Consider the following 13,839-nt stretch of genomic DNA (forward strand, 5'->3'; position numbering starts at 1 on the left):
TGTGTGTTAAGAGCATTGTTGCCACGATGTGTACAGCTAGAGGGGACAAGTTAAGACTGAGTGCATAGGCAGTGCTGCAGCTACCTATTGACTCCTTGACTCTGTAACACCAGAATCTTCCTTTTGACAGATATTTCTGGAAATGGCATATAACTGAAAAATAAGCAAAGAAGACACCAATTAAAACAAAGGGTAAAAAAAAAATTGAGTTCTTTCTACTTCATAAAATGCACCTCACAAAAGCCACTCAACAGTAATGCCTCTTTTCAAAGGCAGGATTTCATAGTCACGCTTGAACAAAGCAAAGAAGCAAGATCAGAAAACTTACACAGTTTATATTTGCTAGTCTCCAACAGTTTGCCTGCTATTCTCCTCTGATGACCTCTCAGAGCACTTCAGGCACTTTCATCAAAACCTCTCAGCTCCAAGCTGCTTCTTATGTGTCACGAGAGCAGTCCACATCTCTGCCAGGGCTGAAAACTACAGGGGATGAAACGGACAGCCTGAATGTCTAGCTCCATTTCTCATTCTGCAAAAACAACTTCCAAGAGCATCTGCAAGAACAACTCTCTGTCTCTCTCCAGATGGGGAAGTTGTGGCAGAAATATTTCAAGTAAATTGCACAGCAGAAGCACAAGCTTACCAGAAGCAATGAGATCGCAGAGGCATGTGAAGTTTTCTTTGTCAGAAAGAATCAGTGGATGGGGAGCTAAAATATATATTTTGGACAGCTATTAGAGTAATCTCTACAGGGTGACTCTGAAGCGTGATCACCTAGACCATGTCACCTTGTGTGGGGGTTTGCTTGCGTTCTTGCTTGCTTTCCAATGCTGTCCAGATAAATGGACTTCATTTAGTATTAGATATGTGCTTCTTTTGGAATGTGCACTGTTGTGCTAGGCGGCGGACAGGCCTTGAGCACAGGAATTATTCCCAAATACCTCTATTTTTTTCATTGACACATAAAATTGTGCCCCCCAATGCTTTCTTTGCCCCCAAATGCTTTCTTTGGTGGCGACAATTTCCTACGGTGAGCAATTTATCTTTCACTTGGATCTTTGATTCTCTATTAGTCTAAACAGTAAAATGCAAAATCTGAGGCCGAGATGAAGGGCAGAGGGGATGGCTAGGAAGGAGGGCATTAGTGATAGGTGAACTACTGCAGAAAGGCAGAGAGCTGCACTGGAATGGGAAGGGGAGAAGCTTCTCCTCATATCATCTGCATCAGCAAATGACCCAACCCACATCTAATATCAGCAGTTTAACTGCTAACCCATGGATTCAGCATATGACAATGCAGTACTCCTAAGAAGGCATTTACTCCAAAGTAAAGGAGAAGGAAGCCTTTGGTACAATTGCTTCCAGCAGCAGGGGACCAACAGCCTTGCAGACACCCTGGGCCATCATTTCCTAGCTGAGTAGATTACAGAGTAGATGGAGTTTGTCTGACGGAAAGTTTACACCCGGGAGAGCTCGGACTAATGGGATGCTCTGCCTGCAACACATTTTAATATTTTTGATAGCATTCATTTATTTATTTGCTGGTGTCTCAGCAGTGCTTGGAAGCCCCAGTCCTGGGCCTGTGCTATTCAAAAAGAGAACATAAAGGGAATCCCTGCTAGTCACAGAGTTTACAATGCCATTCCAATCAAAACATGAACTTTCAGTGTCTTCCTAATTACTGCAACAGCTAAAACCAAGCTTTTCTTCAAAAGGGAGCTTTCAGTAAATTTTCCAAAATGGAATTATAGTGAGAGAGACTTGATTTTCTCAGCTCCTGAGAAAATGTTACCACAGTTCTACACCTCACCCTTTTCACTCCAGACTTTTCTATTCCACAGTTTTCTCATGGCACTTTTCATCTCCTCATTTCTCAGCGTGTAGATGAGTGGGTTCAGCATGGGCGTGATGATACTGAAAAACACAGCTAACCTCTTGGCCTCTGAGAGATTGCTGGATGGGCATATGTAGGTGAATGTGCATGGCCCAAAGAAGAGAATCACCACAGTAATGTGGGACCCACAGGTGGAGAGGGCTTTGTTCCGCCCTTCAGACGTTCGCCTTTTCAAGGAAAACAAAATGACAATGTAGGACGTGACCAGGATGAAGAAAGAGACCAAACAAATCATTCCAGTATTGGCAACGACAATGATGCTCACAACATAGGTGTCGGTACAGGCCAGTTGTAGTAGGGGACGGACATCACAGAAGTAGTGGTCAATTACGTTGGGGCCGCAAAAAGGGAGGCTAACGGTTATGAGGGTCTGCACCAGGGAGTGCACAAAGCCCCCCACCCATGAACCCATCACCATCCAGCCACACACACGCCTGGTCATGAGGGTGGTGTAGTGCAGGGGTCTGCATATGGCAAAGTAGCGATCATAGGCCATCATTGTGAGGATGAAGATCTCAGCGCCGCCGAAGACATGTCCCATGAATAGCTGTGCCATGCAACCCCCAAAGGAAATGGTTTTCTTTTTGACAAGGAAGTCAGCAATCATTTTGGGAGCTGAGGCAGAAGAGAAGCAAAGATCTGCAATGGACAGGTGGCAGAGAAAGAAATACATGGGGGAGTTCAGACTTTGACTGCTAACTACAGTGACAACGATGAGCAGATTTCCTGCCACAATAACAATGTAGAAGAACAAAAACACCACAAAACATATTTTCTGCACCCCTTGGTTCTTTGAAAGGCCCAGAAGAATGAATTCCTTCACACTGCTTATATTCTCCATGTTGATCAGACGGGTGCCAATATGCAATATACAGCTTATTCACCTGGGAAAATAAAGACAGACACATGATTCATCAGCATTTTTTCATTATTAATGATGAGTTCTATATCAGAAGTGGATACAAACCAAGAAAGATATAGCATTAGTATTAAGCTTATGAAGCGTTTAGTTTCTGTCATGTATTTTTTCACAGCTATTTAATTCTCCACAGTACAAAGCCTCTGCCATGGCTTTGGTGGCATGGAGATAGGAGCACTTTGTGATATGTTCCTTAATCCTGGTCCTCCAGGATTTTGAAGGACTGGCTCCATGGCTGGTAGCCTTCCATGCACTAAGGACAAGGCCAGAGTGTTCACCTTGGGCACTACAAGGCAGATAATGCAGCATGTTTGCCCTCAGGGGAGACAAAGTCCCTCACAGCAATCTTTGTAAAATGGGTGTCTTTAAGAATACCTGGAAATATTGCTCAGAATGATGATTTGCTTTATAAGTACACGTGATCTTTGAATTCTTGTTTAGAAGGGAAATGTACCCACATGCAGAGAAAAGAACTCTCTTGTGTATATACATTTTGAAACGTAAATATGAAGTGTCACAGGCTGAAAAACGAGTTCTGGGAAGGTTATCTATCATGGAGGGGAAAAAAATTGCACATATGAATTAGTGTAGTATTTCACATTGTTCTAAATCTCAGCATTGTTTCTATCAGAGGAAGGAAGAATGAAAGACTCTTGTGAGATCTTCTGTCCCAGCACTGTACTGATTTTACCTAGTATGATTTTTGATACACTCTGCGTGATGCTTTCAAGGGTTAACTTAGCTTAATGAAGCTAATCTAACTAAACTCCTTCAACAGCCAGTATAAGTCTCTCTATAGGCTGATTCAGAGTGACTAAATGAGGGTCCTTTGCAGAACCCTTTTTTCCTCCATTCACTATGAGGAGCTTAAGCAAATTAGCACCACCAGGTTAGAATGACCTTTAGAGAATAATCCCTTTTGGTGCCAGAAAGTACCGCAGAGCTTTTTGCAATGCCATCCACCTTTTTCAGGTTATGGCTGAGCTCCTTGTCCCTAGGCATTTCTACATCCATACAGTTTCTCATTCGAGACAAGGTCACATTCCAGCATAAACATGGGACTTCTTTGGTTCACCCTGTGTTCCAGCTACAACCCATCGAGCATTACATGCCACTAATAAATGAGTAGCCTACATCTTTAGAAAGAGTGTAACGTCTCTAGCTTGCCTTTATGCACCCAGACCACCAGAGTTCCTTTGGTCAAAGAAGTCTGGGAACCACCAGATTAAACTCTTCACAGAGAGTTTAAGGTCAGCCAAAAGCAGGCACTCTTTTAATAAAAATATCCACTGTATGGGCTTCCTTCTAGGATCAAAACATTCCCCGTCAGCTGGTGTTAAAATGCACCATTTTAAGTCCTGCAGAATTACATCACAACCAGGTCTTCTCATTTGTCTTGGTGATCTGTGAGCAAATCTGTGGAATGATTCAGTTAAGCCAAGTTATCTACCAACTACTTCCATCTGCAGCATAATCAGAAATTCTCGTGCAGGCACAAAGGGATCAAGCATCCACAGGAAACACTGAAACTGAGAAAAGCCAAGATTAGTTTCAAACCCACAAAGTGAAGCCGAGAGAGGAAGTGGGCAAAGGTAGGGACTTTTCCTATGCTTACAGTTGTACTTACACTAGATGAAAGTTTTTCAAGCAGAAGGGTAAAATTTACATGGATGGTTCCCCTTCAGATATTTCTACAAGGAAAAGGATCAGTAAGAACAACGGGAGGTCAGTTTCTCCCTCGTCTTACCAGGTCGTGATCCTTTCTACCCCTCTTCCTTCTACTGAGCAACGACGTAGACTTCTCAACAGAATAAATGACAGGGATGAAATGAGCACACCTTTATGGCTGTGCAGTACCCAGTCGAAAAGAAATAGCTGGGCTCCATCCAAGCCAGAGCATGACTGGAAGCATACCACAGCAATCGCAGGGCCATATTTAGGCAGTCAGAAAGGAGTGACCAAGAGAGAAATGGTCGGGGGAAACTATATGCCTGAATACCAGCAGATGGCAAACTCCTGAGCTAAAAACAAGGTGTGCATCTACAAAAGTACTGATTCACAATTCAGACAGCTCGGCTATGTATATTGCTTGAAAAGGTCCTTTCCATCACCACCAAACTGCATTTAACAAACTACCCATCTGTCTGATCTCATCTCATCGCCTTAAGTCATGTAGGCACCTGTACCTAAGCTAGGCATATTACACCTGACCAGTCTACTTGTAGATGTGATGAATCATGTGCTGCAGGTACCCGTTTCTTACTGCTGACTCCAAGAGGATTACTAGAATGACTAATTCAGTAGAGGATTGCCACCAGTTATGGCTTATCTCTTCAAGTGCCTTTGCAGGGGTAGACCTGAGCTATATGACATAATGCAATCAGCTGCAAAATAAAATGAATCTCATGTGTACTCTTAACATCTCAAAAAGGGTGAGAAATTGCACCATCTCCTTACTGCATGCATTCTTCCCTAAAATCTCAGGTGCTTATGGGAAACAAAAGAATAATTTCGAAGCAATCGAATCTGCGGCTGTAGAACTAGCTCTGTATATGATTCTAGCCAAAGATAACTAGAGACAGTTGATAACTTCAGTGGAAGTTCCTTTCTGTATTTTCACATTTGTGCAAGAAGAAAGGAAAAGGAAGAGGAAAGCAAAGCAAAGCAAACAAAGCGAAGCAAAGCGAGAAGGCAGAGAAGCTGCAAAACTTACCTCACCTGTGTTTAGAGATCTAATTTTTTGTGTAAGGGCTGTACAACTTTATCTCCGCAACTTCTGTGTTCCCTGGTATGAATGTGTTAGAGCACAGCACCTTTAAAGAACATAGAATGGCTTCTGGAAAGCTTCCAAAACTTGCTTAGGAGGTGGCTGTTAGTGTATAATCCAACCCCATCTAATTTATTACTTGCTTTCGTGTGTCACAAGTGTATCTTGATGTTTCCTGCCTGTGTGAGAAGTGGTTTAATAGGCTGTGTGGATGATGTGACCTGGGTGTGCTGAATGATGCTTTCATATCCCAGGGCTGAGAAGAAAACCATTTAAGTACCAACCTTTAACCCTCTCCCAGGAAATCTTCCACCTGAAGGGCTCTTGGGGCTGGAGGAGGGAGGGGTGGAGGCTTAGTGAAGGGAAGGCGTGAAAGAAAGGGGCAAAGGAGGAGAATGAGTTCTGTCTTGACTGAAAAGTCTAAGTAAATATATTTTAAAGAAACAGTTGTCAGTCAATGCTTTTCTAATGATATCACAAAGGCATTTCTGGGTTTCTCCATAAGTAATAACAGTCAAAGGAGTAGCTGAGTATTCAACTGGACAAGTATATGCATGGACCTATGCAGTTAACGCTTCTCGGAGTTCTTCCTTACTCCAAGCTGATAGTTGTATGGATTTCCCCTGTGTAAAGGGCCATTAGGTCCACTGCTCTGGCTTCCTAGCATTGTGAATGCTAAAACAGTCCATTTGTAATCCAGATATTTTCTCTCCTTTTTTAACTTCTGTGTATTCCAAAACACATGTAAAAGAGAAATCCTCATTAAAGGAAAAAAAGAAAGAAACCTCAAGCTGTAGGAAGAGTCACCATCCTCCAGGGATGGTAAAGAATTCCTATCACAGGAGTCTTTTAAGGACAGCTTGGGCTCATTTCTCTCAGGAGTGGTTACGATGAAGTTTTTATAGGGACAGAAGATGTCCTGGGTGACCTCTTGATGACCCTCCAAGTCCTATCTCACCAGAAATTTCATCACTGGAAATCCAGTGAATAAAGCCTCTTTGCAAGATTTTGCATGTTTTAACAGAGGTCAGTCAATTACAAAGTCAGTCAGTCAAAAAAATCCTTCATTTACGAATTGGGAAACTGAGGGAGGAAGTCACCTATTTAATGCCAGTGGAAGTCAGCAAATTTAACCCTGACTTAGTCACTCTAGGCTCTTCTGTGGAAAAAAATGAATGTCTCTGGAGGCAGATGCATCTGATCTACCTCAGAACTGATTTTAGGATGCGATTAGGTGTGAAATAGACGTCTAGCTTTTAAACAAAACAACCTAGGGTGGACAACTCTCAAATGTCATGATGGGCCCCATCTTTCTTAACCCGAGCAGCTGCAGTCAAAGGTAAACCTATGAAATGAAACAAACGAAGCAAATAGACATGCTGATTTATATCAGCATATCATCTCAACCAAGGCCCAAGTCAAATTCATCGTTTCTCTCAACTCTACTGTGTATTTGTAGCTTATGCCTCATGGATGTCAGGAAAGACATTGTCTCAGCTACTGTCCTTTCCTTTGTTTTGCTGAAATTTCTGGAAATGTGGAATGGCCTGATAGCAACATAGTTAATGTCTCCATCTCCTCTGCACAGAATGCCAGCGATCTCCACAGTGAAAACAGAAATCCTACAGTTAATGAGAATAAATACTGGTAAAGAAATGCCTTGGTGAAAATAGTCCCCTAACTTAAATGTCCTTTTACTGTCGCCTGGAGTCTTGGGCAGCTTAATGAGGGTTAACAGTAGTCACTACAGGAAACAAGAGTATTGGGTAAGAAGGTAAACAAAGTCTTACAGTCTTTGGGAAAGGAAGAGGAGCAACAGATGACAGAAGCCAGAGATCAGGCCAATAGCATCTGGCCTGCTAACCTAGTATGAGTCAGCCTGCCACTTTCTGTACCCAGTGGCACACATGGCAGCAACTTGGCTAGCATCACATTCATGTCCTTTTGTTTCCCTAGCCAAATGGACTACCAGAGGTGACTTAATGCACAACTCCAAATGAAGAATTGCTGCTACCTCCTGCTGCAAAATAATTCCCCATAAGGGGTGTGCTTAGTGCCAGGAAAGGAGAAAGGTCTTTTCTCCATTTTCATTCCACTTACCTTGGCACCTGGCTCTGGACACCACTATGGCAGCAGGTCACGCTCAGGGGAGCTGTGATTTGGACAAGGAGGGACTGTGCATGGTGAGATGAATGAGGTTTTGCAGCTGGATAGTGAATACTGGCAAGGGGTTTGTTGACAAAGCCATGGTGAATGTGTGTTGTGAATTTGATGATGGGCACGATGGGGACAAGGCACGGTGTAGAGGGAAGTTGTGAAACTTGAAATGGATGCTACATGGCCAGGGGCTGTCTTCATGGAGTTTGTGAAATCAGAAGTGCCTGAGGTGTGGTGAGGGACTGTGCTGAAAGATAGCATGAAGTGGCAGGTAACACTGTGGGTGCTAAGCTGTGTTGAAAGACCTTGTGACATCAGAAGCGGACATCATGTATTGAAGGGTAACACTAGGAGAGGTTTCAAAATTGTGGCTGCTGAGGTGTCATAAGGCTGGCTTCAGAGTTCAAGGAGACCCTACAGTAGAACAGGTAACGTGAAGTAGTAGGGGACAATGTATGGTGACAGCTTGTGCTGGGAGAGGTTTTGAGGTCAGAAGAGGACACTCGGTAGTGAGGAATGTGCTAGGGGAGGTTCTGCAGTGACAGTGGACCCTTGGGGAATGAGAAGCTGTGTTGAGGGAGGTTGTGAAATCAGCAGCAGGCATTATGGAAGAGGACTGACCATTTCTCATTCTGTGTGACCCTGAGCAGCAGTAGAGCATCTTCTGCAAGGTCTGTGAAACTAGAGCTGCTCATGAATGCAGCTGGGAAGCAAAGCATCAGTGCAAGAGTCAAGCTATAACTTTGGACAGACAGTTCTTGTGTTCTTTATATCGTGAGACTGTCTGAAGAAGGGAGAAGTAGTGAAAAAGCATTACTATTGCATGCCAAACATTGGTAAATTCCCATTTTTGATGGTCCCTGGCTCATCTTTCTGGGACAGCAGCACCAACCCAGTCGTTTACTTCCTCTTCAGGAGCAACCGTCACCACCGGCTCCATGGCTCTGGGAAAGTCACCTTCTGACAAGCGTTTGCAGAGAAAGCAACGTGCGGAGAAGGAAGCCAAGTGCCCAGAGACACTGCTGCAGAGACTGCTGTATAAATCCCTGCTGGCGAGGAGGTGTGGGAGGGTGGGGCAGCCTGCAGAGGGGACTGAGGGGAGGTGGGCAGCAGTGCTCAGCCCCCAGCGGAGCCAGGGCATCTCCACTGCGGTGGGAGCAGCTCAGCTGGTGACGCGCCCCTTGCGAGCAGGGCTGTGCTGGGGACCAGGGAGCTGGGTGAGAGCGATCCTTGTCTGCACACCATGCCAGGGCCTCTTCTCATTACGTGGTCCCCCCTTGTGGAAGGGGACATGGTGCACAGAGCATGGCTATGCAGAGCATGCAGAGTGCGGGGAGGAAGAGTGACCCAGGATGTTGGGCATGTCTTTGGGACCCTGAACCTTACAGGGAGTCTCTTCCCTCACTTTGACTTGAGGCCAAGCCTGCAGGACTCCAGTGCATTCTGGCAGCTCCTGGGAGGCCACTCTCAGCAGGCATGAGTTTCATCCTGGCTATTTTGGGCTTGTATAGAAACATCCTTCAGGCCTGAACACCTAGGGGACCGTTCAGCTGGTGCCACGGCTGCTCTGGTCAACACACAGGGGTCCTGGAGTGATGCGTGGTGCTTCTGTGTGTGTAGAGAAGAGCACCAATTCCTCACCTACACCCTGAGCCTCTCCATCGCTGTCCCCAGAGGACATCTCAACTCATCTCTCCCAGCTTTCGCCCAAGATGGCCATCTCCAGATGAGTTAGTTGCCCTAGGCTGCCTGTACAGGCAGTGGAGAGAAAGGTGCTTGTAAGGAGCTTTTCCCTTCCCTATGTGGCTGCAGCACACAGCTCCTGCTGAGCCATCAGCCACCCTCCTGTGCCTGTCCCAATCTCTTCCCCACCACCGTCTTGCCCCACACTGGGGATGCCTCGCTCCCCTTACGCAGTGCCATGCAAGGCCTCTCACCCTAGTGCTTCTGAGAAAGCTTTCAGCTCCCAGCCACAGCACCTTATCTCACTGTCTTCCCAGTAGCTGCTGGGAGGGTCACCTCTCTTCCTGGCACTGGCACTTGCCTCTTGCTGCAGGGCTGAAAGGGCATTTCTCTGCCTCTCCATCTAGCTCTCCAGACTTTCTATTTTTTATTTTTTATTTTTGGCTCCTGCCCTCAATCCTTCCCTCCTTTGTTTCTCCATTACTCTCTTTCTGGGTTGGCTGGTGCGTGGATCGAATTAACACTAAAACAGTTTGTGAGCAAGTGAAGGGCTGGATTTAAAAGGAATGGATCTAAATCTGATTTTTTGAAATTAAGTTGAAAGCAGAGAAAGAAGGGAAATGTCTGCACCAGAACATTCAAAGAACTAACAGGGGTCAAAACTTTTCTTTTTTGTTCATTTTAATTCTGTGGGGTAACAGTATTCCTGAAGCCATTTCACAGAATCACAGAATGGTTGAGGTTGGAAGGGACCTCTGGAGATCATCTAGTCCAACCCCCTGCCCAAGCAGGGTCACCTAGAGCAGTTGCCCAAGATCGCGTCCAGGCGGATTTTTGAATATCTCCAGAGAAGGAGACTCCACAACCTCTCTGGGCAACCTGTTCCAGTGCTCTGTCACCCTCATAGGGAAGAAGTTTTTCCTCATGTTCAGATGGAAGCGTCTGTGTTTCAGTTTGTGCCCATTGCCTCGCGTCATGTTGCTGGGCACCACTGCAAAGAGTTTGGTCCCATCCTCTCGACACCCTCCCTTCAGATACTTGTACACGTTAATACGATCTCCTCTCAGCCTTCTCTTCTCCAAGCTAAACAGGCCCAGCTCTCTCAGCCTTTCCTCATAAGAGAGATGCTCCAATCCCCTAATCATCTTTGTAGCCCTTCGCTGCACTTGCTCCAGTAGTGCCACATCCCTCTTGTCCTGGGGAGCCCAGAACTGGACACAGTACTCCAGATGTGGCCTCACCAGGGCTGAGTAGAGGGGGAGGATCACCTCCCTCGACCTGCTGGCAACACTCTTCCTGATGCACCCCAGGATACCATTGGCCTTCTTGGCCACAAGGGCACATTGCTGCCTCAGGCTTAACTTGGTGTCCACCAGCACTCCCAGGTCCTTCTCCACAGAGCTGCTTTCCAGCAGGTCAGCCCCCAACCTGTCCTGGTGACTGGGGTTATTCCTCCCTAGGTGCAGGACCCTGCACTTGCCTTTGTTGAGCTTCAGGAGGTTCCTCTCTGCCCACCTCTCCAGCCTCTCCAGGTCTCTCTGAATGGCAGCACAGCCCTCTGGGGTATCCGCCACTCCTCCCAGTTTTGTATCCTCAGCAAACTTGCTGAGGGTGCACTCTTTCCCTTCATCCAGGTCACTGATGAAGAAGTTGAACAAGACTGGACCCAGTCCTGACCCCTTGGGGACACCGCTAGCTACAGGCCTCCAACTAGACTCTGTGCCACTGATCACAACCCTCTGAGCTCTGCCATTCAGCCAGTTCTCAATCCACCTCACTGTCCACTCATCTAACCCACACTTCCTGAGCCTGTCTATGAGGATGCTATGGGAGACAGTGTCGAAAGCCTTCCTCAAGTCAAGGGAGACAACATCCACTGCTCTCCCCTCATCTACCCAGCCAGTCATTCCATCACAGAAGGCTATCAGATTGGTTAGGCATGATTTCCCCTTGGCGAAGCCATGCTGACTACTCCTGATCACTTTCTTGTCCTCCACATGCTTGGAGATGGCCTCCAGGATGAGCTGCTCCATCACCTTTCCAGGGATGCAGGTGAGGCTGACTGGCCTGTAGTTGCCTGGGTCCTCCTTCTTGCCCTTTTGGAAGACTGGGGTGACACTGGCTTTCTTCCGGTCTTCAGGCACCTCTCCTGTTCTCCAAGACCTTTCAAAGAGGATGGAGAGTGGCTTAGCAATACCATCTGCCAGCTCCCTCAGCACTCGTGGGTGCATCCCATCGGAGCCCATGGATCTGTGGGTGTCAGGTTTGCTTAAATGATCTCTAACCCGATCCTCCTCCACCAAGGGAAAGTCTTCCTTTCTCCAGACTTTCTCTCTTGCCTCCAGGGTCTGGGGTTCCTGAGGGCTGGCCTGAGCAGGAAAGACTGAAGCAAAGGCGGCATTCAGTAACTCTGCCTTCTCTGCATCCTTCCTCACCAGGGCACCCTCCCCGTTCAGCAAAGGGCCCACATTTTCCCTAGTCTTCCTCTTGCTACCGATGTCTTTGAAGAAGCCCTTCTTGCTGTCCTTGACATCTCTCGCCAGATGTAATTCCAAACGGGCCTTAGCCTTCCTCGTTGCATCCCTGCATACTCTGACAATGTTCCTATATTCCTCCCAAGTGGCCTGTCCCCCTTTCCACTTTCTGTAGACTTCCTCCTTCTGATTGAGTTTTGCCAGGAGCTCCTTGCTCATCCATGCAGGTCTCCTGCCCCCTTTGCTTGACTTCCTACTCATAGGGATGCAATGATCTTGAGCCTGGAGGAAGTGATGTTTGAATATTAACCAGCTCTCTTGAACGCCCCTTCCTTCTAGGGCCCTAACCCATGGCATTCCTCCAAGTAGGTCCCTGAAGAGGCCAAAGTTTGCTCTCCTCAAGTCCAGGGTCGCGATCCTACTTAGTGCCCTGCCTCCTCCTCGCAGCATCCTGCACTCCACCATCTCATGGTCACTGCAGCCAAGGCAGCCCCCGACCTTCACATCTTCCACCAGTCCTTCTTTGTTTGTTAGTACGAGGTCCAGCAGCACACCTCTCCTTGTTGGCTCCTCCACCACCTGTGTCAAGAAGTTGTCACCAATGCTCTGCAGGAACCTCCGGGACTGTTTGTGCCTAGCTGTGTTGTCTTTCCAGCAGATCTCAGGGTGGTTGAAGTCCCCTATGAGAACCATGGCCTGGGACTGTGAGTCTACTTCCAGCTGTCTCTAGAAGGCCTCATCGACTTCCTCATCCTGATCAGGTGGCCTGTAGTAAACACCCACAGCAGTGTCACCCATGCTAGCCTGCCCTTTAATCCTTACCCATAAGCTCTCGACTCGCTCTTCATCCACCCCTAGGCATAGCTCCATACATTCCAGTTGCTCTCTCACATAAAGAGCAACTCCACCACCTCGCTGTCCTGGCCTGTCTTTCCTAAAAAGCACGTAGCCATCCATGACAGCATTCCAGTCATGCGAGCTATCCCACTAGTTCAAAGAACTAACAGGGGTCAAAACTTCTCTTTTTTGTTTGTTTTAATTCTACGGAGTAGCAATATTCCTGAAGCCATTTCATGTCAGTTAACAAAGTTTGGAGAAGCCCTTTGACAGTTGATTATAATATTGCTTTAGCAGAGATTTCACTAGAAACCATGAGACCTCTCTGCTGTTCTCCTTCTATATCCACTTGTTCTTTCGGCTCCACTGACTGCATTTCCTGGATCTCCGTGGTTGTAGTGGGATCCTAGGCACCTGGTACACCTACACTGTGAGGACCCGAAGTCCGGTGACCTAAATCCTACCCTTAGCTTTTACCAAGACTAAAGATAAATCCTTCCCACCCGAAATACTTTACATTTATTTTATCTCTAAATGAAGTTTTCTTGAACAATACGAGAGAAGGGAAAATGACCATAACTAGTAGAAGTGTTGCTCTTTCTTGTGATAGTCTTGGGGGGGACTTGTAGGTTTAGGTAATACCTCTGCATCTTGCTGGAGCTCACACAAATGCAGTTCACAGGAAAGCCTTGCTCTTGTGTGGACCAAGGCAGCCGTAAGAAGCTGTGACCAACAGCCAGGTGTTTACCCAAGCACAAATGTCTGATGAGGTCAGGAGCATGGCACGGGAGGAGCACTTGAGGCCTGGAGTTTATTAAGCACAGGATGGACTGAGGCCGATATGGTAAAGGTGGAACATGAACAGCCATCTTGGGACCCAGATCAAACATGTTACAGGGTGGAATTGGGTAACGGGGATGCTATAAATTGTTTGCATGACAAAAGATCCACTTGGGCAGGCCAGCTGCAGGGGAATAGGCCAAGCATGCTAAATCCTCATATGTAGTTCATTGAATCACACAGGGACTGGTCCTGCTCCCTCTGAAATCACTGCAGGACATGTTATTCCCTTGCCAAAGAGCAAGTGCAGCTGTGCAGTACCAGACCA

This window comes from Apteryx mantelli, chromosome 4 (assembly GCF_036417845.1).
Source record: "Apteryx mantelli isolate bAptMan1 chromosome 4, bAptMan1.hap1, whole genome shotgun sequence".
NCBI lineage: Eukaryota > Metazoa > Chordata > Aves > Apterygiformes > Apterygidae > Apteryx > Apteryx mantelli.